We start from the raw sequence: 27759 nt of genomic DNA on the forward strand, positions 1-27759 counted from the left end.
TAGAAAGCGCTTGGGCATTTACGTTATTTACATTTTCAAGCAAAATAGGAATGAGGGAGAAGACAGTAAGAGGACAGCATTGTTGTTAATATTGAATTAGGAAACTGCAGACTCCGGAGTTGCTTCTCTACCAGGACTCCTCCAACACTGGTGCCTCTATTCACGGCAATAGACCTTTTTGCGGTGGGCTTATTTTTGACACTGGGGTTATGGCTGGTGTTCAACAAAATGATGGCAAAGGGGAGAGAGCATGAGCGTCCGAACTAAAATTATTCTTTATTGCACTGACAATATCCCTGCGCAAATGCCTCCATCATCCTGTCAGGCTTTTGTGCCTCTCACAGCCACAGGAATTGCTGTAATGGTTAGACAAAATGTAAATCAATGAACTCGTGTGCCTCCACAAAAGCAGCAAAGAACCTGGATGTTAAATTCATCTCTTCCCCCAGGCAACGGCTGTTTTGTTGAGTTCTTCACCTTTCTACAGAAACTGGGCAGTGTCTACAAGACATTCCGGGCAGTGTCTACAAGTGTTCAACAAGGGTCTGTTGAACAGACCTTTCTCTGTTAACTATCTTTTTCTAGCACTTGCATTAATTTTTGCCTACCCATGCCACCTGTTTGTTACTCTGCGTGTCTTCCTTTCTTCTGTGGATCCTAGGTTCTCAATTTTGTTAGCTATTACAATTCTCATTCTTCAGTTATCATCTACGTCAGTCTGTAGCTCCTCATTTTCTTCCTGGGATGTTCTCCACTTCTTGCCATTCCTCTGGAGTTAGGTCACTGACAATAGAGTTGTCTTTGTCCTGCATGTTGCAGCGACGGTAGAGCTCCATGGGCCTCAGGTGTACCTTTCCCAGGTCAGCACCAGTGTGGGTGCAGAATCGGGCCTCACATCAAAAGGGCCCCTCACTTACTTTAATTCTACTGTTGCCATCTTGAAATTCTTAATTCTCAAACAAGAGGCCCCGTGTTTTTATTTTGCCCTGGGCCTGCAAACTGTGTAGCTGGTTATCCTCTGCAGCTTGTGTCTGGCAGCACAGTTGGCCTTCCGGCTCAGGCTTGAATTCTCATCCCCAGCACTTGTGCCTCACATTGTTTCCTGCAAGGTACAAAGTAGAGAGGAAAAACCTGAGATGCTTTGCCATTAACTTATCAGACAGCCATAACGAAAGTGGAGTTTAACAGATGCTTCATTGGCTGGGTATGGCGGCTCATGCCTGTAATCCCAACACTTTGGGAGACCGAGGCAGGCGGATCACTTGAGGCCAGGAGTTGGAGACCGGCCTGGTCAACATGGCAAAACCCCATCTCTACCTAAAATACAAAAATCAGCCAGGCTTGGGGGAGCACGCCTGTAATCCCAACTACTCAGGAGGCCGAGGCATAAGAATCACTTGAACCTAGGAAGTGGAGGTTGCAGTGAGCCAAGATCGTGCCACTGCACTCCAGCCTGGGAGACAGACTCTGTTTTTTTTTTGAGACTGTGTCTTTACTGTGTCTCAAAACACAAAAAATAAATAATAAAAACCACAACAAATGCTTCATGATGTTAGCACAACATCAGAGATAAATTGGCCTCAATATGGAACCCACATTGTTGGGGTAGCATTAGGAGTTACTGTAGGCCGGGCACGGTGGCTCACGCCTATAATCCCAGTACTTTGGGAGGCCGAGGCGGGTGGATCATGAGGTCAAGAGATCGAGACCATACTGGTCAACACGGTGAAACCCCGTCTCTACTAAAAATACAAAAAAATTAGCTGGGTGTGGTGGCGCAGGCCTGTAGTCCCAGCTACTTGGGAGGCTGAGGCAGGAGAATTGCTTGAACCCATGAGGCGGAGGTTGCGGTGAGCCGAGATCGCGCCATTGCACTCCAGCCTAGGTAACAAGAGCGAAACTCCATCTCAAAAAAAAAAAAAAAGGAGTTACTGTAAGGATATTCCCAGTGCACATCCTACTTACCAGTATCATAATCCTGGCAAGACTGTCAGAGGTAGGACATGGACAGAAACCAAAGGCTCGAGGCCTGTTTTAAATACTTCTAAATGGGCTGTATCTATTTGGATTCGGGAACATGTTCTCATTACCTGCGATTTATAATCTTGGTCTTTGGCTTCCAGGCCTGTTTCAGCACTAATAATCATTTTGTTTGTGGTAATTGTGTTACAGTCGATCAGTGGATCCTGTGCAGTCTTAAATACTGCACAGCTCCCAGCTGTTATCAGGCATTTCAGCAGCTCGTCCCGTAACAAAAGGCACAGCAGAGACAAGATTTACCCTAGTCTGACTAGAGCCTGCATTTTTTTTTTTTTTTTTGAGGAGTCTTGCTCTGTCTCACCCAGGCTGGAGTGCAGTGGTACAATCTCCGCTTACTGCAGCCTCTGCCTCCCCGGTTCAAGCGATTCTCCTGCCTCAGCCTCCTGAGTAGCTGGGACTACAGGAGTGTGCCACCACTACTCTGTGTGTGTGTGTGTGTGTGTGTGTGTGTGTGTGTGTGTTTAGTAGAGATGAGGTTTCACCATGTTGGTCAGGCTGGTCTCAAACTTCTGACCTCAGGTGATCCACCTGCCTGAGCCTCCCAACGTGCTGGGATTATAGTCGTGAGCCACTGCGCCCGGCCAAGCCTGCATTCTTGAAACAGTCTTGCCAATGGTGAAAATGTGGATATCGAGGATTCATGTCCTGCAGCCTGTCGCTGACTGCTCTTGACCTAAAAGGAAGACTGAGAAACAGTAAAGTTGTCCTGCCTTCACAGAGCTGGCCAAGCACTCACAGCTGTGCCTGGGTGTCCTGTTGAACAGAAACAACTCCCGGGAACACCAACATCAGGCAAGGCCACTCTATGACCAGGGTGGGACAAAACACAAACAAGACCACTCTGTAATCATGCCTGAATACACAGAAAACATAGTCCAAAGCACGGATGTGACCAAACACCACCTCACCCCCATTCCTGGCTAATATGAGTGACTGCTGCTTCTTTACCAACCACAGCTATAGCCTGGCTCTAATTTTCTCTGCTTCTAGAGAATATTTGTTAAAACATCCAATCATAGAATCCTCCCACCATGAGCTTCCAATCCAGAGCAACAGCTGGTTTCCCTAAACACTCTCCAAAACCACCTGACACAGTGTTGTGCCAGACACCTATTAACTTCAATAGGGATGGCACCAGGTTCAAAGGGCCAAAGAAGGGACTCAGAGACAGAGTTTATTGGTAACTCACATACAGGGATGATCCAGTAGCAGTAGGCTCAACAGGAGAATGCCCTCCCCCTAACAACCTGGCAACCTTCATTTACTCCAAACAAAGGGCCTTAATCCCCTTCAGGGCCCACACTCCTTTGGCCAGGCTGGAGGCTCAGATGTTCCCCAAAAATAAAGAGGAACTCTCTGGTTGGCCATGCTGGGAACTCCAAACACACATTCAGGTGCACTTGACATACAGGGTCATTCTCACCTGACAGGTCATCACTGTTGGGTGACTCTAACATACCCAGGTGCAAATCTTCTGAGTCATCCTTTCTCACATTCTCTTACTAAGAGCCCTCACCCTACCACCACCTCTGTTCCCATAGTATGTGTTTCCCCCGCCTGCAAAAAGAAGAAAACTACTTGTTCAACTCCAGGTGTGTTCTTGGGAGTGTGTGGCTACAGAGCAGTGACAATATAGACAACAAGATGAAGTCCAGGCTTAGGGTGAAAGCTTTGGTGACCCACTTAGCAAAATGCTAGTATTAGGTATTACTCCTATCCCAACCTCCCTTTCAAATGGGTCCACTTGCTTCTGACCAGACAGGCCAAGCTGGACATCAGCAACAGAGTTTCTATAAATTCAGAGAAAGAGCCACACTGTCCTACACAGTGAGCAAGAGTTCCTCTTGGGAAGAAGGAAGTCAAAAGCAGAAAAGAGCCCTCTGTCAAAAAGGTGGTGGTGGTGGCAGTGATGGGTACGGAGGTGCTAATTGGAAATAACCAGCAGTTACTGACCTGCACTATAAAGCCACCCATTATGCTGCTGTCCCAAACTTTCCTTGAAGGGTAGATGAGGGAGTTGATGGGGGCTGGCAGTCCTTTACAGCTGCCCTAGCCATCAAAGCCAGTAGTCTTTTGTTTCATTGTTTTTATTTTTATCTATTTATCATCAGTTCATCTGGGACCCTTGGAGACATTCCACCTCCCTGCCCCCTGTGTACAGCTGTGGTGAAATTACTTCCTATCTTAAAAACTTGGCATTAGCTATTAGGTTTAGAGTGGCTGACAAAGATCTGGATCATTCCCCTGCCATTTTTTCAGATGAATGTGAGACTCACCCAGCTATTTAAACACTATTTAAAATGTGGATTAAAAAGAGTATGTAAGGCCAGGCACTTTGAGAGGCCGAGGTGGGCAGATCACCTGAGGTCAGGAGTTCAAGACCAGCCGGGCCAACATGGTAAAACTTCATCTCTACTAAAAATACAAAAATTAGCCAGGCATGGTGGCGAGTGCCTGTAATCCCATTTACTCAGAAGGCTGAAATGGGGGGATCACTTCAAATGGAAGACGGAGGTTGCAGTGAGCTGAGATCGTGACACCACTCCAGCATGGGCGAGAGAGTGAGACTGTATCTCAAAAAAAAAAAAAAAAACTATGTAAGCGAGAAGGGGCTAAGGTCTTTACAATGATTCTCAGTTTCAGCTGCACACTGGAATCACCTTGACACTTTAAACATACTGCCACTGCCTGGGCCTAGCCCTAGTATGTGATGGAATTGGCCCCAGGTACAGCCTGGGCATTGGGATTGTTAAAAAAAAAAAAAAAAAAAAAAAGGTAAATAAAAACCCGGGAGATTCCAATGTAAAGCCAAGAGTACCACTGCCAAATCAAAAAGCCGGTTTGCATCACTACAGATCCACTCCACATCCACAAGAATGGCTATATGGGCCGGGCGCAGTGGCTCACGCCTGTAATCCCAACACTTTGGGAGGCCGAGGCGGGTGGATCATGAGGTCAAGAGATTGAGAGCATCCTGGTCAACATGGTGAAACCCTATCTCTACTAAAAATACAAAAAATTAGCTGGGCACCGTGGCGCGTGCCTGTAATCCCAGCTACTCAGGAGGCCAAGGCAGGAGAATTGCCTGAACCCAGGAGGCGGAGGTTGTGGTGAGCCGAGATCGCGCCATTGCACTCCAGCCTGGGTAACAAGAGCAAAACTCCATCTCAAAAAAAAAAAAAAAAAAGAATGGCTATATGTAAGTAAATAAATAAGTACATTTTAAAAACCAGAAAATAAGTGCCGGTAAGGATGCGGAGAAATGGGATCCCTCGTACTTAGCTGGCAGGAATGTTAAATGGTGTAGCTGCTGTGGACAATAGTTTGGCGGTTCATCAAAAGGTTAAACAGAATAACTGTATGATCTAGCAACTCCACTCTTGGGTGTATACAGAAAAGAATTGAAAACAGGTGTTCAAACAAAAACACAAATGTTTATAGCAGCATTATTCAATTATTCACAATACCCAAAGGTGGAAACAACCCAAATGTCCATCAGTAGATGAATGGATAAACCAAATGTAGTATAGCCATACAATGGAATATTATTTAGCCATGAAAAGAATAAAGTCCTGATGTATACTACAACATGGACGAACCTCAAAAACATTATGCCACGGGAAAGAAGCCAGTCACAAAAGACCATCTGTTGTATGATTCCATTAATATGAAATGTCCAGAATAGGTAAATCCATAGAGACAGGAAGTGAGGGGGACGGAGGAAATGACTGCTTAGTAGGTAAAGGTTTACTTTTGGGGTGATGATAATGTCTCAGAACTAGATGTAATAATTGCACAACATTGTTAAGTGTGCTAACTGCCACTGAATTTTTCACTTTCAAATGGCTAATTCTATGTTTTCACATGTTACCTCAATTTTTAAAAAGCAGCGTATAGCCACACCAATTTTGAAAGGTAAAGCTGTATGGAAATTTTTAATAAGCAGACTTCATCACCTAAAAATTTCAGGTAAATGCCTAATGGGAGAGAATTGAAGTGAGATGTTGGCAAAAAGAAAAAAAAAAAAAAGCAAGAGCAAAAATGAAGGCTGCTGGGAAACCAGCTACCTGGTTGTGGTTTTCCCAGACATGTGCCGACGGGTGGGGACAATCCTATAACACAGAAGCCCAGCACTTTACAAGTGTTACAAATGTCTGCAGAGACTGAAAGATAAGTTTTACTCTGTCTTGGCCCCAAGACTACCAATACCCCTAACTTCAGGTCTTCTCTCACTTCACCATAAAGTTTAAACAAAGAACTCTTTTTTTTTTTTTTTTTTTTTTTGCCAGGTGCGGTGGCTCACGCCTGTAATCCCAGCACTTTGGGAGGCCGAGGCAGGCAGATCACGAGGTCAGGAGATCGAGACCATCCTGGCCAACATGGTGAAACCTTGTCTCTACTAAAAATACAAAAATTAGCTGAGGGTGGTGGCGGGCGCCTGTAATCCCAGCTACTCAGGAGGCTGAGGCAGGAGAATCGCTTGAACCAGGGAGTCGGAGTTTGCAGTAAGCCAAGAACCCACCACTGCCCTTTAGCCTGGCGACACAGGGAAACTTTGTCTCAAAAAAAAAAATTAGTATCTCAATGTATTATCCTGCCACCATACTAAGAACAAGAAAGAGTTTTTTTTTTTTTCTTGAGACAGGGTATTGCTCTGTCACCCAGGCTGCAGTGCAGTGGTGCAATCTTGGCTTACTGCAGCCTCAAACTCCTGAGCTCAATCGATCTTCCCACCTCAGCCTCCCAAGTAGCTGGGACTACAAGCACGCACTACCATGCCAGGCTAATTTTGTTCATTTTCTATAGAGACGAGGTCTCACTGTCTTGCTCAGGCTGGTCTGGAACTCCTGGGCTCGAGATCTTCCTGCCTTGGCCTCCCAAATTGCTGGGATTGCAGGTGTGAGCCATCGTGCCTGGGCAAGTCAAAAAATTCTGAATATTTTAAGGCCTAAGTAAGAGTAAAAACATCTTGCCAGTGAAGCCTATAGAATGCCCTGGGGTAAATCCCGGGGTAAATATCTTTCTTTCTTTTTTTTTTTGAGACGGAGTTTCTCTCGCCCAAGCTGGAGTGCAATGGTGTGATCTTGGCTCACTGCAACCTCCACCTCCCAGGTTCAAGTGACTCTCCTGCCTCAGCCTCCTGAGTAGCTAGGACTACAGGCATGTGCCACCACACCCAGCTAATTTGTTGTACTTCTAGTAGAGATGGGTTTCACCATGTTGGTCAGGCTGTTCTCAAACTCCTGACCTCGTGATCTGCCCACCTCAGCCTCCCAAAGTGCCGGGGTTACGGGCGAGAGCCACCATGCCCGGCCGGGTAGGAAGGTGAGGTCAGCTCCTCTAACACTTACCTGCTTTGATAGCTTCTTCAGCTTCAAATACAAAATTATTTCATGCTTACAATAGTTCTAAGAGGTAGGTGAAATTATCCTCATTTAACAAATGAGTTAACTGAGGCACAAAGAGGCTAGGTAGCTAGAAAGTGGGACAGCCAGGACTTGAACCCAGGCAGGTGGCTCAGGGATCAGGCTGTTTACCCCCCTCACCATGATGACTCTGATCATCCTGACTAGCTGTCCCAAAGTGTCCCCACTTTTCTTAGGACTCTGCAAACCTCAGGTGTGCTTACCTCCCACCCGTAGGTATCCCCGTCCCCATCAGGGTGTGTGCAATTGGAAGCGGGTGTCCTCTCTCCCTGCTCTCTGGAACTATTCTGTAACGCCACCAAACAACTTCTGGGGTGAAATTCCTACCCCTACCTCTTACTAGCTGTGTGACAGTGTACAGTTTCATCAACCTCTCTGTGCTTCCTTCCCTCTCTCTAAAATGGAGCTAATAATTACCTCATCAAGGTAATAAACACCTCATCGAGTTGCTGTGAGAATTAAATGATAGAAATCTGGCAAACAGTGAGGGCAGTGTCTGACACGTGACTAGTATTCAATAAATAGTAGCTCCATTGAAGAGGACATTGATTTTGTTATGAAGGTGTCACATTCCTTCAGGACTCCTTTTTACTTATTTTTATTTCTTTTTTGTTTGTTTGTTTGTTTTTTGAGACAGTCTCTCTCTGTCACCTAGGCTAGAGTGCAGTGGCATGATCTTGGCTCACTGCAACCTCCACCTCCTGAATTCAAGCACTTCTCTGGCCTCCGGCCCCGGAGTAGCTGGGATTACAGACACACACCACCATGCCTGGCTACTTTTTGTATTTTAGATAGAGACAGTTTTCGCCATGTTGGCCAGGCTAGTCTTGAACTCCTGACTTCAAGTGATCTGACCGCCTTGGCCTCCCAAAGTGCTGGGATTACAGGCGTGAGCCACCGCACCTGGCCTACTTATCTTAACATGTATTTGATACAACTTAATAGTCAGGGGCGGTCTCAGAAGCTGCTTGAAGTGGCATTTGATGTGAAGCACCATTTTGCATGGTGGCAGCACCCTGTTTTTTCACCTGCTAAATCCTGGGTGTTTGGCCTTGCCTGGAACGCCCTCCTTTCTCCAGTGGAAAATTCCATACAGGAGCATTCAAAGCCTAGTTCAAGTGGCACCCCCTGGCCCAGGCAAAGCTGCGCACTCATTCACTTACCTCTGTATTTCCACAGCACAGTGTTCAGCCCGCCAGTGGAAAACAGACCAACTTGTATTAACCATGTTAGCTCCCTGCAAGATCCCCAAGAACTTGACCTGTTTCTCACCAACACTCCTTTTTTTATTATAGTTTAAGTTCTGGGGTACATGTGCAGAACGTGCAGGTTTGTTATATAGGTATACATGTGCCATGGTGGTTTGCTGCATCCATCACCCTGTCATCTACATTAGGTATTTCTCCTAATGCTATCCGTCCCCATCCCCCTACACCCTGCTATCCTTCCCCTAGCCCCCCAGCCCTCGACAGGCCCTGGTGAGTGATGTTCTTCTCCCTGTGTCCATGTGTTCTCATGGTTCAACACCCACTTATGAGTGAGAACATGCAGCAACACTCTTTCCTTCATGGGACTACAGTCAAAAATGTTTGAGGGACCAGCCCAAGGTCAGGAGCTTACTAGTTAAATAAACTAGTAAGAGACCAGAACCCTAGTGTCCTGGTTCCCAGACCAGAGGTCTTTTCATTAAACTAAACTTTTCATGAAATTGTCCTTATGTTGACAGGGCGTGGTGGCTCACACCTGTAATCCCAGCACTTTGGGAGGCTGAGGCAGGCGATCACCTGAGGTCAGGAGTTTGAGACCAGCCTGGCCAACATGGTGAAAACCCATCTCTACTAAAAATAAAAAATTAGCCGGGTGTGGTGGTGAGCACCTATAGTCCCAGCTACTTGGGAGGCTGAGGCAAGAGAATCACTTGAACCCAGGAGGCGGAGGTTGCAGTAACCCGAGACCGTGCTACTGCACTCCAGCCTGGGCAAAAAAAAAATTATCCTTTTGTCTAACTTCCATTATTGAATGCCTAGGATGGACCACAGTATTTGTAAAGTATTATGAGTTCTTTATATGTGTTATTTCTAACCTTTTGAACCCAGCAAGTTTCATTCTCATTCAAATGCTGTATCGAGACACTGAGGTCAAGTGACTTGCTCAAGGCCTTATGCCAGTCTGTGGCTTGTGGATCAGTCTGACTCAAAGTCAGTAGAATTTCTAGTCTGTCATCGTGTTACTACTCAGTACAGGAAATGAGCACTGAAAAAAGCCCTGAATGGCTCTTTTAAAACACACTCATTCTACATGCAGACAATTGTTATTTTAAGGAAAGTCTAGAAGAAAAAGAGAGATTACATTTTGGCATGCAAAGGCGAAACAATAAATATTCTTTTTTTACTGTTCTTGGATCCCATTTCAACTTCTTCAAAGCAAGTAAATTTATGTGTGTTGACCCAACTCTTATTTTCAAATCTTTTTAAACTCCATTTTCAACTTCTTCCCCTTGGCACAACCAGCCCCATGACTCCCCTCTGTCAGACTCTTGAGTATCTGCCTAAAATCATTACACAGCGTTCACTGCTAGGATTCACTCCTCTCTACTAAGCCATAGGTCTCTTCTGGTTATAGTGTATACTGCCTGGCAAGTTACAATGTTAATTATAAAGGTCTTGTACTTTAAGGATATATGAATATATATATTCATATATATATATATATTTAAGGATATATATTCATATATCCTTAAAGTACACATTCATTTTTAAAATATGTTCATTTGGACTGGCACAGTGGCTCATGCCCAGCAATTTAGGAGGCTAAGGTGGACAGACTGCTTGAGCCCAGGAGTTTGAGATCAGCCCTGGGTAACATAGAAAAACCTAGTATCTACAAAAAATACAAAAAGTAGCCGGGCGTGGTGGCACGTGGCACTAGTCTCAGACACTTGGGAGGCTGAAATGGGAGGATTGCTTGAGCCTGGGAAGATCCAGTGAGCCATGATTGTGTGACTGCACTTCAGCCTGGGTGACAGAGTAAGACCCTGCCTCAAGATACACACACATACACACACGTACGTTGTGTCTGGAACTTTGTCCTTTAAGAATATAATAATCTATTTTTTTTTGAGACCAAGTTTCGCTCTTGTTGCCCAGGCTGGAGTGCAATGGCGCGATCTCAGCTCACTGCAACCTCCGCCTCCCGGGTTCAAGGGATTCTCCTGCCTCAGCCTCCTGAATAGCTGGGATTACAGGCATGCGCCACCACACTCAGCTAATTTTGTATTTTTAGTAGAGACGGTGTTTCTCCACGTTGGTCAGGCTGGTCTCGAGCTCCCGACCTCAGATGATCCACCCACCTTGGCCTCCCAGAATGCTGGAATTACAGGCATGAGCCACCACGACAGGCCACATCCTTTAATAATCTCAAAGTACATTTTATCAAGCTTATTTACAAATGTATAGTTTTCTCATTTTTGTCTGAAAGTAACAGATTTTGTTTCAGCATAAGTATACTTGTTGATAGTAAAACTCCTCCACAAGTAAACATGAATGTATATCATTTTAAACTTGCTTTCGCAAAAAAAAAAAAAAAAAAAAAAAAACCTAGGTAATTGCTCTTTGGTTATTTGCAATTAATCAAAAATAATTTAAAAGCCTCTAGTTATGCTTGTGTAAAAAAAATTTTTCTGCAATGCAAGATGCCTGCCAAATTGAAAAAATAAAGCTAAAAGAATTTTCTTTGGCTATGACAAAGCAATGGTGTGATGATCACCAGTTGGGCCAAACAGACATCATGTGCCTTCTGCTGTGATGCACTGAGAACTCAACATCCTTTCTGTAATCTTCTTGCCAGAAATGCATAACCTGCATCTAATCATGGCAAAACATCAGACAAATACAAACTAGGGAAACTTCCACAAAATTAACGGCCTATACTCTTCAAAAAATGTCCTAGATGAAAAGAGATTAAAGAGATGTGACAACTAAATCACAATGTCCTAGACCAGGGAAAAAAAAAGCCATAAAAGCCATTATTGGAACAATTGACTAAAGTGGAGCAAGGACTGTGGATTAGACAAGAGCACTGTGTCAATGTTAAATTTCTTGTCTTTGATCAGTGTACTGTGGTTATGTAAGAGAATATCCCTGTTCTTAGGAATTACACACCGAAGCATTTTGTATAAAGGGGCAATATGTTTCCAATTTACTTTCACATGGTTTGTGGGGAAAATATGCATGTACAAATAAAAAGAGAAAGAGACTGATAATGCAAATGGAGCAAAATGTCAACAATTGTCAAAGCTGGGTAAAGGTATGTATACAAAATTTCTTGTACTATTTTTGCAACTTTTTGTGCATGCATTTAAAACTGTATCAAAATTAAAGGTTATCAGAAAACAATCGATGTATAGAAGATAAAAGAATATTACAAAAGAAAAAGGAAAACAAAGCAATGCTCCCGAAATGTATATGACACAGCAGAGTCTAAGGCATGTTTAAATCTTTTGTTAACGGACAAGCTTGATTTAAGAGAAACATTCTGCACTTTAAGTGCAGGGGTGAGGAAAAAAAAGGTTGCCTTTTTTATACTTTCATCCCATTGTTCACAAACTCAATTTTATAAAAATACTAACACATTCCTGCCTTGGGAGATTCATGCCCCATTCAGCTGTTCTAGCAGGCCTCTAGGCCACTCTCTCAACTTCACTGATAACTTTGATGCAGGCGTTATCTCAAAGCCTCCCTCATCCTGGGTGGAGTTTTGGCTTCTCTGTGCATGAGGCAGCCCCATCTCAATTCTTTGACATCCTCAGCACCAATCATTCTGGATACACTCTGGGTGAGGGGATCAAGGGTGGGAGGGAGGAAGTGGAGGAGTTAGGGGGAGGAGGCAGCTGGTGTAAAGGAAATGAGGCCACTCGGAATATGTGTGCTATACCCATTCTGTGACCATTATCAAGACCTCCAGTCTCTTGACCACCCCATTTCCTCATCACTTGATCCCTCATGTCCTCATTTTAGTTCTCTCCCCATGGTGAGTCACATCAGCCGCATCATGTCTTCAGCTCTTCAATCCCTCATCCTTTGACACTGCAAACTCCCAACCCTGAACCAATCCAGCCTTTTGCCTTCTTCCGTCCTTCTTAATTGTTCATGATAATGGAAAACCTCACACTGGTGCTGACTGACATATACAGTGTGTGTGTCTATTTTCTTCAATGCAACTGGCCTTTCTTCCCATTCAGCAATCCTTGTTGATCTTTTCTCAGTTCTTTTGTTACTTGATTTTTTTTTTCTTTTTGAGACGGAATTTCGCTGTTGTTGCCCAGGCTGGAGTGGTGCAATCTTGGCTCACTGTAACCTCCACCTTCTGGGTTCAAGCGATTCTCCTGCTTCAGCCTCCTGAGTGGCTGGGATTACAGGCTTGCGCCACCACGCTCAGGTAATGTTTTTGTATTTTTAGTAGAGATGGGGTTTCACTGTGTTGGTCAGGCTGGTCTCTAACTTCTGTCCTCAGGTGATCCACCCATCCCGGCATCCCAAAGTGCTGGGATTATAAGCATGAGCCACTGTGCCCAGCCTGATCTTTTTTTTTTTTTTTTTTAATAGATTGTTGAAACCTCCTCTTCCCGTGGCTTCCATGACATCACTACCTTCTGGTTCCCCCTGCTTCTTTGATTTTACGGTGCCTTCACCAACTTCTTCCTGTCTCCATGTTTTTTATGTAAATGTTGAGCTTCTCACAGGTTCCATCCTTGGTATGTCTTCTCTTCTTTCCCTGTGCCAGTGGGTCTCAAATCTGGCTGCATATTAGAATCAACTGGAAAGCTTTAAAAGATTGTCATGCTTGGGTCTCATCCCTGATTTAATTGTCTGTGGTATGGCCCAGACATTGGGTTCTTTTTAAATCCTTCCAAGTGATTCTAAGGTGCAGGTAAGGTGGAGAACCTCTTTCTCCAGGTGATCGCATCTATGCCTACAGTTCTAGCCACCTGTATGCAGAAGATACCCAAATCTCCATCCCTGGCCCCTACTTCGTCCCCTGAGCTTTGGACCTATTTATTGATTCTCTTTGGACCTAGTTATTGATTCTCTTCACCCTCTACAATTTCAAAGTCAAATGACCAAATTGAACTCTTTACCTTCTTCCGCCGCTTGGTCTTTCTTGTGCAATCTCAAACTTGAGACATTTACATGCTCATAGAGAGTGAATAAAAACAGACTCTGTACCACAGCCCACGGAGCTGACCACATCAGACACTTTGGACTCATTCTTGATTCCTTCCCTTCACTTCCCACTCCCTATCACCAAATCTTCCTTTCCCACACCAAATCTTCCTTAAATTCATCTCATCATTTCCCCCATGCCCTCTATTGTCTAAATTTGAGGCTTTATTCTTTCTATCCTGTACAATAATAATTAGCTCCTTGCAATTCATGCCTCACCCTCTTCAATACTTACCTTTCCAGAACACAAATCTAATGATGCAATCATCCCCTTGCTAAAACTCTTCAATGGCTGCCATTTACCTACAGAATAAAGATCAAATGCTACATGTGGCTTAAAGATAATTCATGATCTGGCTTTAGCCTGCCTTTGTCATTCAACTCCTATTATTCCTCCAAAGACACAGGACTCTAAACCTGCTAAGTTGCGGCAAGTCCAGACATAGCATGGTCTTTCTTTTTTCTTTTCTTTCTTTTTTTTTTGAGACAGAGCCTCGCTCTGTTGCCCAGGTTGGAGTGCAGTGGCGCAGCCTCGGCTCACTGTAACCTCCACCCACTGGGTTCAAGCGATTCACCTGCCTCAGCCTCCGGAGTAGCTGGGATTACAGGTGCCTGCCACCATGACCGGCTAATTGTTTGTATTTTTAGTAGAGACGGGGTTTCACCTTGTTGACCAGGATGGTCTCAATCTCTTGACCTCGTGATCCACCCACCTCGGCCTCCCAAAGTGCTGGGATTATAAGCGTGAGCCACTGCGCCCGGCCTACAAAATATTGTTAAGTGAGAAAAGCAGATTGCAAAAGAAAAAATACAGATTGGTTACATTTTTATATGCTTTTAAATATAATTATATTCTGGAAAAATAGGAAGGATATAAACAAAGATTTTCTCACTCCCTCTTCTCTGTTCCTATAAAACCTCAGCCTTACTCTGAAAACATTTAGCAACAGTGATAATCCTAGGTACTTGTCAGCTAACTCAAATATTACTTTTAAAAAATGATGATGATGATGATAAATATGTATACAAGACTTTACAGTCCTCTACCTGTCTCTTCTCTAACTATGCTGTGTTCTTTCAACTGCTTACTGAGATGCTGTGCTTTTTTTAAAGAATTTTCCTGTGAATAATACCTCATGTGCCTAAATTGTGAATAAATTGAGAACGCCTTACAAATATGACAAAAACCCAGTGAATATTTCTGTCAGTGCCTGTTCCTCTCCCCAGGCCCCACAGATTTTAATAATTTTTTCATTTTAATGTTTACAATTTAATAAATCTCTTGATGATTGTGGACATGTATGACTGGTAGTATTCAGAAACATTATAGTAATGGCAGTTTTTCCAATTGGTATGTAGTTCTCAATAATTATATCTGAAATTGCTGTCAAACCGGTAAGGGTGCATTTATATATCCATCATTTTCAGGATTATGGGTAACCTGGGCATATTTTCCCCAAATAACTTTGCCTCCTTGTGTCAATGAAAGAACGAGAATTTGGCCAGAAATGGAGGTTCATGCCTGTAATTCCAGCACTTTGAGAGGCCGAGGCAGGAGGATTGCTTGAGCTCCAGAGTTTGAGATCAGCCTGGACAACATAGCACGACCTCTGCTCTACAAAAAATTTAAAAAATTAGCAGAGCACGGTAGTGTGCTCCTCTGGTCCCAGTTACTCAGGAGGCTGAGGTGGGAGGCTCACTTGATCGTGGGAGTTTGAGGCTGCAGAGAGCTGTGATCACGTCACTGCACTCCAGCCTGGGCTACAGAGTGAGACCTTATCTCAAAGAAAAAAAAAGGAATTCCCACTCAGTCATACTTTGTGCCATCCTAGGCACTGGGAATATAAACATGCACATCTGTACATTCAGAATATAAGAGGACTGTGATTCAATCGCTTGAATATGATCAAATAATATATTTAAAGGCAGAAATTAAAAGACATGGAACCAAGAGGGCAACATAGACTCGACTAGTTTTATACAGTAGGATGAATAATTAGAAAATCATTACATTATTATTAAAAAGAGAAGCAGCATTCTTTACAAACAGACTTCTTTCTTAGCAGGCACCCAATTCTAATGCCAAATGAAAAATTTTAAAAGTCTTTTCTTTCTTTCTTTCTTTCCTTCCTCCCTCCCTCCTTCCATCCATCCTTCCTTCCTTTCTTCCTTCAAATTGTGACTTGGGATCAAAATCACAAGTTGGCAAACCTACACAGAGTGTGTAGCATTCTGTTTTAAGTGCTGTTGAACTACAAGTAGAATCCAATGTTTTCATCACAGCTGGATATCCATCTTCTCTGCCAGCTGTGGAGCCTACCCACTGGGTAATCCGTCAATAGATGCTTTCTTCTGTCTGTATTCCTATGGCATCAAGGCAGGCATTTCCATAGAGAAAAATGTAAATCTGATGTAGGGTCCCTCAATCCTAGTAGTTATGGTGGTTTTAAGTTGATACAGCAAGAATTGCTTTAAAAATAGAGTAAGACACTCCACAGATTACTTATTAATTATAATGGAGAGGTCTGGCTAGATAAGAGCTTATCTATATGATCCAACTTCCATCACTAATAACTGACATTGTATGCCTCCTGATGTGATGCACTGGTGTTGTGGTTATCCACTGCTGCATTATAAGCCATTAGTGGCTTAAAATAACAATCAGAGGTACCTTAAAATTGAATACAAACAAAACAAGTGAACCGATGCATTTTTAAAATCAAAACATAATCACATTGGAAAGGGGGCATTAATCCAAGTAACTTTTAGAATTTGGACCACATGCCCTCAAAGAACTGTAAACAAATAATGAACTCCAGTCAGAAAGCTTCTTTTTGGCATAGGCATAAATTCACAATTCTGAAACTACTTTCAATATGTTCTAGGGTTAAGCACGTAAGTAAATATGTTATAGATATGGGATCCAGTTTTTTCATTACTGGAGGAGGCAGTTACAATTATGGAAAGTGGGAAGAATAGATTGAATGTCACTCTGTTGGATTGGAGCTGGAGGTACCATTGGGAAGTCATGACTTTATATATGTATACATAGATAGATATAGATAGCTAGATATAGAAATGAATATAGATATGTATATATATGTATTGAATATGTATGTAAATGCATGTATGTGTATACATATATGTCTGTGTAAATATGTACATACAGACATCTCTTTCCCAGCTCTGTCTGTTGAGAGGCTCTAGAAGCAATGATAACTCTAATGATAAACACACCCAGCACCCAGATCTTGCATTCTACATAACATTCCCCACTAAAAGTAATCAGAGCTGGAGCAAGGAAAATACAAGATGAGCCCGGATCATCTCGTGTTAAAAACTAGAGGAGTGCTCAAGAAACAACGGGAACATGTTAAAAGGTCACAGGAGACAGCTTGAAGAACTCCCACTGGTCAACTCTGAAACAATTTGAGCATGAAAGCAAATACTAGTATTAAGAGTTATGATTTATTGAATAAAGTTAGAATCCATGAGTCCACACTTAAATGAACAAACAAATAAATAAATAAGAAGGCAAAGACCTTCCTTACAGTAGAAAGCCAAATTATAAATGTAGAAGGAATGATGGGAATATGACAATCACTATTTGGTGGCCATTACAATAATAATTGATTCAGGCAAGAATCATGAATGGATGCTAAAGCCAGTGGGTGAAAGTTTGAGTAGTAAGAAGACATTTACAGAGTCACAAAGTATCTATCCAGAAAGCATTTACTACTTACAAAGGGAAAACCTGTAAAAAGCTGTAATTTTACAGTTACTGACAGTTACCAGCTAAACCAAATGATCAAAGTTAACACTGTTAGTAATGGAGCTAATTGACAGCATGTGCCTCCTGATAAGAGGCACTAAGAAGAAATCTGCATCAATTCTGTGGTATTCCTGCCCAAAGTGCATAATCTAAATCTAGTCACAAGGAACATCAGAGGAACTGAAAGTGAAGGACAATCTACACAGTAACTGGACTGCATGCTTCAAAAAATGTCAATGTAATGAAATACAAAGAAAGACACAGGAATTATTTCAGACGAAAGGAGACCAAGAGACATGGTAAGTGAAGGCAACACATATTTTGAAAGTTTTTGTTTTTTGTTTTGCTATAAAAGACATTTTGGTGATTAAAACCATAGTCACCAAAACAGCACGGTACTGGTATAAAAATATGCACATAAACCAATGGAACAGAAGAGAGAATCCCAAAATAAAGCCAAATACTTACAGCCAACTGATCTTTTTTTTGTGGTGTTTTTTTTTTTTGTTGTTTTTGTTTTTGTTTTTTTTTGAGACAGAGTCTCACTCTGTCTGCCCAGTCTGGAGTGCAGTTGCACAATCTCAGTTCACTGAAACCTTCGCCTCCCTGGTTCAAGCGTTTCTCCTGCCTCAGCCTCCCAAGTAGCTGGGATTACAGGCACCTGCCATCACGCCTAGCAAATTTCTGTATTTTTTTAGTAGAGAATGGGTTTCACTATGTTAGCCAGGCTGGTCACAAACTCCTGACCTCAAGTGATGCACCTGCCTCAGCCTCCCAAAGGGCCAGTATGAGCCACTGTGCCTGGCCTCCAACTGATCTTTGACAAAGCAAACAAAAACATAAAGTTGGGAAAGGACACCCTATTCAACAAATGGTGCTGGGATAATTGGCAAGACACATGTAGGAGAATGAACCTTGATCCTAATCTCTCACCTTATAAAAAAATCAACTCAAGATGAAGCAAATACTTAAATCTAAGACCTGAAACCATAAAAATTATAGAAGATAACATCAGAAAAACCATTCTAGACATTGGCTTAGGCAAAGATTTCATGACCAAGAACCCAAAAGCAAATGCAACAAAAACAAAGATAAATAGATGGTACTTAATTAAACTAAAATGCTTCTGCACAGCAAAAGAAATAATCAGCAGAGTAAACAGACAACCTGGAGAATGGGAGAAAATCTTTACAATCTATATATCTGACAATGGACTAATATGCAGAATGTACAAGGAACTCAAATAAATCAGCAAGAAAAAACCATACAATCCCATAAAAAGTGGGCTAAGGACATGAATAGACAATTCTCAAAAGAAGATATACAAATGGCCGACAAACATGAAAAATGTTCAACATCACTAATGATCAGGGAAATGCAATTCAAAACCACAAAATGATACCACTTCATTCCCGCAAGAATGGCCATAATCAAAAATCAAAAAATAATGATTTTGGCATGGATGTGGTGAAAAGGGAACACTTCTATACTGCTGATGGGAATGTAAACTAGTACAACCGCTATGGAAAACAGTGTGGAGATTCCTTAAAGGACTAAAAGTAAATCTACCATTGATCCAGCAATCCCACTACTGAGTATCTACCCAGAGGGAAAAGTCATTATACGAAAAAGATACTTGCACACGCATGTTTATAGAAGCACAATTTGCAATTGCAAAAATATGGAACCAGCTCAAAATGCCCACCAACCAACGAGTGGATTAGAAAAATGCTATCTATATATATGTATATAATGCAATACTACTGAGCCATAAAAAGGAATGAAATAATGGCATTCACAGCAACCTGAATGGAATTGGAGACCATTATTCTAAGTGAAGTAACTCAGGAATGGAAAACCAAACATGGTATGCTCTCACTCATAAGTAGGAGGTAACCTGTGAGAACACAAAGGAATAAGAGTGGACTCTGGGAACTCGGGGCGGGGGAAGTGGGAAGGGAGTGAGGGATAAAAGACTACATATTGCATACAGTGTACACTGCTGGGTGATGGGTACACCAAAATTTCAGAAATCACCACTAAAGGACTTACCATTTAACCAAACACCACCTGTTCCCCAAAAACCTATGGGAAAAAAAAACACAACTCAGTGTCATGAAGAACTAAGATGAAAAGATACTAATGAGAAATAACAACAAATGTATTGTATAGTCCTTGATTGGATAGAAAAATAGCAATAAAGGACATTTGAGGACAATTGGGAAAATGCGAATGTGATCTGCATACTAGGTATTGTTGCATTAATGCTAAATTTCTTGGCTATGACAATAATATTGTGGCTTTGTAGGAAAGTATCCCTGTTCTCAAGAAGTACAGGCTAAAGTATTACATTGCAAGATTCAGTCTCATAATGCTGCAACTTATTTTCAAATGGTTTAGCAACAAGAATAGACTTAAATACCAGCCAGGCGTGGTGGCTCACGCCTGTAATCCCAGCACTTTGGGAGGCGGAGGTGTGTGGATCACTTGAGACCAGAAGTTTGAGACCAACCTAGCCAATATGGTGAAACCCTATCTCTACTGAAAATACAAAAATTAACTGTGTGTTGTGGCATATGCCTGTAATCCCAGATACTCAGGAGGCTGAGGCAGGAGAATTGTTTGAACTCTGGAGGTGGAAGTTGCAGTGAGCTGAAACTGTGCCACTGCACTCCAGACTGGGTGAAAAGCGAGACTGTCTCAAAAAAAAAAAAAGAAAAAAAAAGAATAGACTTAAATACCTATGTGTGTGTGTGTGTGTGTTCACTGAGAGAAAAAGCAAGTGTGATAAAATGCATGTCAATCTTGGTGAACTATACAGGGCATTTATTTTGCCAATCTTCAGATTTTCCTGTATTTTTGAAATTTTTCAAAATAAAGAGTTGGAAATTAAAAAATAAAACAAGAATCGCATTTCTTAAAAACATTTACCACCCCCTCCGTAATATTGTACTCGTTTATATGAACCACTCATACATCATAGAATCTTAGAATTCGAGAGTCCTTGAAGTTCATCCAGTCCAATGTTTATGAAACTATGGGTTGTGACCCAATCCTTGCTTATGAATAGTGAGTCACTGACCAGTATTGTTTGAATGAAAAAGGAAGGAATAAAACAAAAAATATCAGTGGGTCTCATCACTTATTAAGGTAAGTCTGTTTGGGGAAACTTTTGTTTGAATCACATGTATGTGTATACATGCATGTGTGTGATGGGTCTCAATGAAAAGTCTCTTTTTTACTGTGAGCTACAATCACAAAGGTTTGAAAGATCCAGCTGCCCCAAACCCCTGTACAATATCAGTTCATTTCAAGGCTAGGCATTCTGTTCTTTAATAGGGCATTTTTGGACCCTTCTTATTGTTGACATTCATTCAAAATTAATTGTGTCATCTTTCTTGTTGTTCTTAGTATGGTGGCAGGATAATATATTGAGATACTAAATTTTTTTTTTTTTTTGAGACGGAATCTCGCTCTGTTGCCTAGGCTGGAGTGCAGTGGTGCAATCTTGGCTCACTGCAACCTCTGCCTCCTGGGTTCAAGTGATTCTCCTGCCTCAGCCTCCTGAGTAGCTGGGACTACAGGCACTCGCCACCACCCCTAGCTAATTTTTGTATTTTTACTAGAGATGGGGTTTCACCATGTTGGCCAAGCTGGTCTTGAACTCCTGACCCTGTGATCCACCCACCTTGGCCTCCCAAAGTGCTGGGATTACAGGCATGAGCCAACGCACCCAGCCTGAGATACTAATTTGAGTTTAGTTCTTACATGTCCTTTCCCCTAGTTCAAGGGCCTGTGTACCAAGCAGGACTTAGGGACCAAGAACACTGAGCAGAAAGCAGAAATTGTATAAAAACAACTTCCCTTTTCAAGTCTTTTTGTTTGTTTTTAAACTCGAGCTTCTTAAGGGAACTGTGCTGAGTTGAAAAAGACCAACTTCATAGACCCATCAATGGTTTTCTCTGAATTAATTTCATTTGACCTCATTTTACATATCTCAGACAAAAGATCCCTCACTTTTTAAATGAAGGATAACCAGGAATTCATAACTTGGGGTTTAGCATATCAGTGAACTTGAAAGAGAAAACATTTTCTTTTTATTTTCAGTAATCTCTAACAAAAGCATGTGTTTTATTTAACTGCAAATGCAAGTATTAAACCATAATCATGCTAGCAGAACCTGTGCTTTGTCATTAATAGAAATCACAAATATTTTTGTATCACATGATGATTGTTGCACATATCTTAAAATATCATTTACACTTATTACCTCTTCAAAATTAGACTCCTGATAAATCTTATTAGATTAAATGAAGGACCATATATAATACTATATTACAACTTTATAATATTTACTATTTTGATAAGTGTATTTTCAATATAACTGATTTCTTTTGTATTCCTATGTGTGATGTTTCATGCATTCAAAAGCATTATTCTGAGAAGCCAGGCTGCCAAAGGGCCCCTAGGTAAAAAAAAATGTTTAGAATCCTTGGACTGGATGATCTCTGGTTTTCAATGTCTACATTGGTGGGTACGCAGGGTTTCTATTGGTCTCTCTGGGAGAATGGCTTATAACTTAGATATTATCTATTATCTTTGTGATAAGATCACACTGACATTTTGATCATTTAATATTTGCCTTGAAGTACAACCTTGTTGGCAAGCTGAAGCATTGAAACCTTTGAACTCAGCTTTTTAAACAAATCCTTCTGTTAAAATTATTCTCTAATGCAGTCACAGCAAAATACAGAAAAAAAAAGATAGTACCAGAAGAGCCAGACACAGTGGTGTGCACCTGCAGCACCAGCTACTAGGAAGCATTGCTTGAGCCCAAGAGCTTGAGGCTGTAGTGTGCTGTGTGCCTGTGAATAGCCACTGCATTTCAGCCTGGGCAGCATAGTGAGACCCTGTCTGATCCTGAGATAGTCATGTAATATCTCTGAACCTCAGCTATAAACACATTTAGATGATCTTTACAATCTGTAAGCTCCATTTCCAGTGGTACATTTCTATACTTTTGAAATTTTCTGTCTTTCTGTTGGGTGTGTTCTTTGTAAGCTCCATTTCCAGTGGTAAATTTCTATACTTTTGAAATTTTCTGTCTTTCTGTTGGGTGTGTTCTTTGGGATTCGATTCTTAATGTTGTATCTTTAATTAATTCATTCATATATCAAATATTGGGGTGGGAATAGCTAAGCAACTAAGCCAGGGGATTCTGGGAAGATCTTTTCTTTCTTTCTTTTTCTTTCTTAAATTTCTTTCTTCTTTCTTTCTTTCTATCTTTCTTCCTTCCCCTCCCTTCCCCTCCCCTTCCCTTCCCCCACTCCCCTCCCTTCCCCTTCCCCCTCCCCTCCCCTCTCCTCCCCTTCCCTTCCCCCCTCCCCTCCCCTTCCCTTCCCCCACTCCCCTCCCCTCCCCTCCCCTTCCTTCCCTTCCCTTCTCTTTTCTTTCTTTTTGAGACAGGGTCTCATTCTGTTGACCAGGCTGGAGCACAGTGGCATACTCACAGCTCACCTTGGCTTTGATCTCCTGGGCTCAAGCAATCCTCCTGCCTCAGCCTCTCCAGTAGCTAAGACTACAAGCGTGCACCCCCATGTCTGGCTAATTTTTTTTTATTTTTTATAGAGATGGGGGTCCCACTATGTTGCCTAGGTTGGTCTCAAACTCCTGGGCTTAAGCAACCCTTCTGCCTTGGCCTCCGAAAATGCTGGGATCACAGGAGTGTGCCACCATGCCTGGCCTGAGAGATATTTTATTGAGTCATGTTTAAACTGGGTTTTGAAGGCAGAGTAGGAGTCTGTTAAATGAAGACAGGATAAAAGTGTTCCAGGTAGAGATGACATTGCCTATAAAGGCTCATTGTACCTAGGGCCCACAGTATACTGAGGGGCTTGATAAGGGTTCAAAGGGGACCAGTCCAGGCTCCTTAGCTTAAAAGAAATTGGAGAAGATGGCTGGGTGCAATGGCTCATACCTGTAATCCCAGCACTTTGGGAGGCTGAGGCAGGCGGATCGCCTGAGCTCAGAAGTTTGAGACCAGCCTGGGCAACATGGCAAAACCCCATCTCTACCAAAAACACAAAAATTAGTAGGGCATGATGGTATGTGCCTGTGGTCCCAGCTATTCAGGAGGCTGAGGTGGGAGGATCACTTGAGCCTGGGAAGTCGAGGCTGCAGTGAGCCGAGATGGCACCATTGCATTCTAGCCTGAGCGACAGAGTGAGACTCCTCCATTTCAAAAAAACAAAAGAGAGAAATTGGAGAAGATGTCTAAACAGGGTAAGTGACATGGTCAAATTTGTTATTTGGAAAAAGAGCCCTGAGAGCAGTATGAGGCATAGGGGAGATTGAAATCAGAGATATCAGCTAGAAAGAATGCTGAAAAAAAGGAGAAGAAAAAGAAATGAAAAAAGGGAGAGAGATCCAAGATGGCTGATCACTAGCAGCTCGGGCACGTAGCTCCCAGTGAAAGCACAGAGAACGAGAGGACACCACACTTTCAGACGAATATTTGTTGCTCACGGACCAAGAGATTCCCAGCGGAGGAGCCCCACGGGTTGCCAGAGCGACTCTTGTGGCCGGCACAGCGGTGTTGCTGGCGCCTTAGCGCGGCAGTTCTTGGTGCAGAGTCTGGAGATTCCCGGGCAGAAAAGCACCATCAATCTTAACACCGCTGTTTTGGCCGGCGCAGTGGATTGCTCAGATTTCGGTGCTGGGAATCAACAAGTTGGACGTCCGCTCAGAGACCTAGTTAGAAAGCCGGTAATTACAAAGACGACAGAGGGATAAATATATAATGAAGGGAAGAAACCAGCCTAAAAAGGTAGAGAATGCTCAAAATCAGAATGCCTCTCCCTCTACAGGGGATCGCAATTCCTCATCAGTAACGGAACAAGGCTTAATGGAGAACGAGTGTGTTCCAATAACAGAAGCAGGTTTCAAAAGGTGGGTGATAAGAAACTTCTGTGAATTAAAAGAACTTGTTCTAACCCAATGCAAAGAAACTAAGAACCTTGAAAAAAGGTTTGACGAAATGTTAACAAGAATGGACAATTTAGAGAGGAATATAAGTGAATTGATGGAGCTGAAAAACACAACACGAGAACTTCGTGAAGTATGCACAAGTTTAAACAGTCGAATTGATCAAGCAGAAGAAAGGATATCAGAAGTCGAGGACCAGCTCAGTGAAATGAAACGAGAAGACAAGATTGGAGAAAAAAGGATAAAAAGGAATGAGCAAAGTCTCCAGGAAATATGGGACTATGTGAAAAGACCTAATTTACGTTTGATAGGTGTACCTGAATGTGACAAAGAGAATGAATCCAAGTTGGAAAATACTCTTCAGGATATCATTCAGGAAAACTTTCCCAACCTAGCAAGGCAGGGTAATATTCAACTCCAGGTAGTACAGAGAACACCACAAAGATATTCTTCAAGAAGACCAGCCCCAAGGCACATAATCGCCAGATTTATTAGGGTTGAAATGAAGGAGAAAATACTAAGAGCAGCCAGAGAGAAAGGTCAGGTTACCCATAAAGGGAAACCTATCAGACTTACAGCAGATCTCTCAGCAGAAACACTACAAGCCAGAAAAGAGTGGGGACCAATATTTAACATCCTTAAAGAAAAGAACTTTCAACCCAGAATTTCATATCCAGCCAAACTAAGCTTTATAAGCGAAGGAAAAATTAAATCTTTTGCGAACAAACAAGTACTCACAGATTTCATCACCACCAGACCAGCTTTACAAGAGCTCCTGAAGGAGACACTACACATAGAAAAAAACAACCAGCACCAGCTCTTTACAAGAGCTTCTGAAAGAAGCACTATACATATAAAGGAACAACCAATATTAGCCTTTCCAAAAATATATCAAAAAGCAAAGAGCATTAACACAATGAAAAATGTACACCAACTAATGGGCAAAACAGCCAGCTAGCATCAAATGGCAGTATTAAACTTATATATATTCTAATTGGATAAAAAGCCAAAACCCATTGGTATGCTGCATCCAGACCCATCTCACATGCAACGATACACAAAGACTCAAAACAAAGAGAAGGAGGAAGATTTACCAACCAAACAGAGAGTAAAAATAAACAAACAAAAAGCAGGAGATGCAATTCTCGCCTCTGATAAAGTAGACTTTAAAGCAACAAAGATCAAAAGAGGCAAAGAAGGACATTACATAGTGGCAAAAGGATCAATGTAACAAGAAGAGCTAACGATTCTATAGATCAACGAGACAGAAAATTAACAAGGATATCCAGGACTTGAACTCAGACCCGGAACAAGTAAACTTAATAAACATTTATAGAACCCTCCACTTCAAATACACAAAACATACATTACCACCTCATACCTATTCCAAAGGTGACTACATAATTGGAAGTAAATCACTCCTCAGTAATCGCACAGCATTTCATAGGTTTAAATGAAATATTGGTTGGCTGCTTGTTTGTTATTTTCTTCCCTTATTCCTTCCTGTCTACATCATTAAATATAATTATTGGTATAAAACAGGTTTTCAATACCCATTACCAAACTGCATTCTAGCCTGGGCAAGAAAGCAATACTCCCATTCTCTCTCTCTCTTTTTCTTCCTCTTCTTCATTCTTTTTCTTTCTTTCTTTCTTTCTCCCAAAAAAAAAAAAAAAAAAAGAAATGAAAAAAACGACTACTGTAACATTTGAAGTAACAGATAATAAAGGCCTGAATTAAGGCACTGGCGATGGGAATGGGGGAAAAAGAACAGAAGTAGGCTATCTTTATGAGAAACTGTATGGTGATGAAGGAGGAATCAAGGGTGATTCTAGTTTCTACTGACAAGTGCGTGAAGGGCGATATTGAAAGGTACAGTTATTAACTGTATAGAAAATACAGGAAGAAAGAAAGGCTTTGGGGATAAGAAAGCTAAGCTTTGAAATGTTGAGTTTGAGGAGCCTGTTTGATCTCAAGAGAGATATGGACATGATATTCTGGAGAGAATTGCCCAGAGAAATGGAATTATAAACATCACACAAAAGGTAGCTGAAGCTATTTCATCAGCTACCTCATCACCATTAATGGCACCACCATCTGCCCTGTCCCTTGGCAATGCTTCACATTACCAAGCCTGTCAATTCTTGACTCCTGAGCTTACTATTAAGGCTAACAAGAAGTGTTTCCTCTTCACCCCCACCTTCCCAACTGACCTTTGTCACTCTATAACATGTGTGTATTAGTTAGGGTACAGGCAATGTTGTAGCAAAGGAATCCTAAAGTATAATAGCTTATATAAGATAGAAGTTTATTTCTTTTTTATATTAATATAACAGTCCAGGGTCTGCAAGGCAGCTCTGTCCCATGACAATGTATAGGAACCTAGGCTGGTGGGCAGCTCTGCCATACTCAGGATCCCTCTTAGGGCCCAAGGGATTGTTTCATTCATTGCCATTTTCCAATTAATGGACAGAATATTCAGGGCAAGCAGCTTCATCTTTATGGATATAAATATAGATCACATTTACACACATCCCATTGGCCCAGACTCAGTCATGTGACTACATCTATCCTCATGGGAGATTGGAAAATGTAGTATCAAGCTGGGCAGCCACGTGATGAGTTCACATGCAAGGCGGGAGCTCCGTTGCCAAAAAGTAGAAAGGAAAAATGGACACGGGGAACAATTAGCAAACTCGGACGCTTTCAACCCCCTGGGAATCTAAATATCCATACACACATAGAATACTCATCCCTCAAAGTACAATCCATTTCCTGAGTACAAAATAAAGTCTGACATCTCTGTGTGATGTGCAGTCCTTTCTATCAAGTCTAGGTCTACTGTCTCATGATCCAGAAACCTATATAATAATAGAACATTACTCTCCCAACACTACTCAACATTTGGCATATCATATAGAGCAAGAACAGGATAGACATAGAGAAACTCCCATTTGGGAAAAGGTAGAATGGAAAGCACTCATCAGTCACTGCTGCATAGAAATGATGAAGTCGTGTTTGCAAAGACTCCCTAGTAGTGAAGGAAGTTCTGTCAGACCTTGGTTCTGTCCTCTGGGAGGAATTCCCTTGTACATGATCCTCCCTGGACTTTGGACTTGTCTGTTATTTTCCTGGTCCTACCTGTAGTGGCTGTGGAGAGTACACCAATGTGTTTTGATTTTTCTTTGTTTGTTTATTGGTTTTACCAGTTACTAAGAAAGTTGTATTACTGTCACTCACAATGACCGAGGATTTTCTTTCTTCTCCTTGATGTACTTTTTATTTTCTTTTATCAATTTTTACTTATTTTTATTTT

General features: G+C 41.9%; 1 protein-coding gene across 2 annotated transcripts in view; it reads right to left on the reverse strand.

Moving 5' to 3' along the window:
- Positions 1 to 257: 257 nt before the first annotated feature.
- The window catches only part of MBTPS2 (membrane bound transcription factor peptidase, site 2), a 105940-nt gene continuing 78438 nt past the window's right edge, over positions 258 to 27759 (reverse strand). Inside the window, exons 14-15 of one of the 2 annotated variants that reach the window (XR_001111549.2) lie at positions 19512 to 19544; positions 258 to 1102 (exon numbers count right to left, since the gene is read on the reverse strand). The gene's annotated coding sequence lies outside the window, so the exon portion shown is untranslated. The remainder of the gene's footprint in view (positions 1103 to 19511; positions 19545 to 27759) is intronic. The other variant, XR_001111550.2, reaches the window with a different exon arrangement.

The sequence above is a fragment of the Aotus nancymaae genome, unplaced genomic scaffold (genome assembly GCF_030222135.1).
Source record: "Aotus nancymaae isolate 86718 unplaced genomic scaffold, 86718_ANA_hifiasm-v0.15.2.pri h1tg000058l, whole genome shotgun sequence".
Classification (NCBI taxonomy): domain Eukaryota; kingdom Metazoa; phylum Chordata; class Mammalia; order Primates; family Aotidae; genus Aotus; species Aotus nancymaae.